Source organism: Sinocyclocheilus grahami, unplaced genomic scaffold, assembly GCF_001515645.1.
Source record: "Sinocyclocheilus grahami isolate Dianchi unplaced genomic scaffold, SAMN03320097.WGS_v1.1 scaffold372.1, whole genome shotgun sequence".
NCBI lineage: Eukaryota > Metazoa > Chordata > Actinopteri > Cypriniformes > Cyprinidae > Sinocyclocheilus > Sinocyclocheilus grahami.
In genome coordinates, this window is record NW_015505551.1 from 211,371 (window position 1) to 212,773 (window position 1,403).

Here is a 1,403-nt window from a genome sequence, read left to right on the forward strand (position 1 = left end):
CACTACTATAAACATGGACTTTGAGTCACAAGTATAACAAATTTGGTGGGAAATATGATTCATAATAGGCAATGAGTCCAAAACACTTCAAGTACACGACGTTATAACAGCCAAAGACTCAAAAGAAAAAGAAAAATGGAAATTAGGGTTTAAAAAACTCTTATCTTCTGGATCTCAGGAGACCCTTGTAGTAAAATTGAACTTTGCTGATCTACTCACACTGAAAGCAGGCATACAGCCAAACAGTTTGCGGTTTTCTGTCAATGTTCTAGAAAATGCACGGTCGTCCTTGCCAGAAAAACAAGTGAAAGCCAAGCCACTGTGGTGCTTTTCTTGCCCACTTGAAAGGCAGTGGATATGCTCTTCATTCCCACCCCTGTGTTCCCTGAAGCGCCACGAATGAAGATGTCAGGGTTTAGCTGCATGAAGAAAACTACAGCTAAACAGCAACACATTTAACAGGGGTTTCTATTACATTTGTTTTTAAACCTACATTGTTATTCGTCAAGATGATAGGTTTTGTTTTTATCCTGTTTTTCAATGAATGTGCCATTGAATGAATCTCAATGAAAGCCTCTTGCGAGAAGCGTGTTGAAAAGCACAGGTGGAAGTTTTTCGAAGCATCTGACAGGCCGTTGACAACGTACAAGAGAGGTGTGTGGCACTGTGCCATGCTGGCCCCGGGTGGCACTTACCCTCAACCCATCAACTGTGGGCAAAGCCTCACACTGTATTCAACACACACACACACACACACACACACACACACACACAGAGCGCGCGAGAGAGAGAAATTGAAAGAGAGAGGCGTGCATTAAAGGGATAGTTCACTCAAAAACATTGTGATATTTTTTCTTTTAAAGATTTTATCTCTTTAAAGAAAAAAAAAGAAAAGAAAAAAATATATATATACCTGTATGTATGTGTGTATATACAGAATTGAAAAACTTTATTTTTGGTGGCCTTTTTGTACTTTTTAATTGTACTTTATGCATATGAGTAGTATTACAATGCAGCAATTTCCAATGAGAGCAGGTAGTTATGCTTACATGTCAATCCACATTATAGTGATTAAATTGCTGTGTGAATGTACATTAATCACTGTCTTGACCAAGAAGGAGAGATGCAACAAAACTGAATGAATGATCATCACCGGAGCATGGATTTTTGGATGTGGCTCCATGGTGATACCATATGATATTCTTTGAAGTTCTTTAGAGTCATAAATATTTTTTTTATTAAAGGTGGCTTTTTCCTTCTTTTTTTCTTTATGCAAATGCACAGCATTACGATGCATTTACTACCAATAAAAGAGAGTAAAATAAAAACGATACAATCAAATTAACAAATAAATATATATATATATATATATATATATATATATATATATATATATATATTTT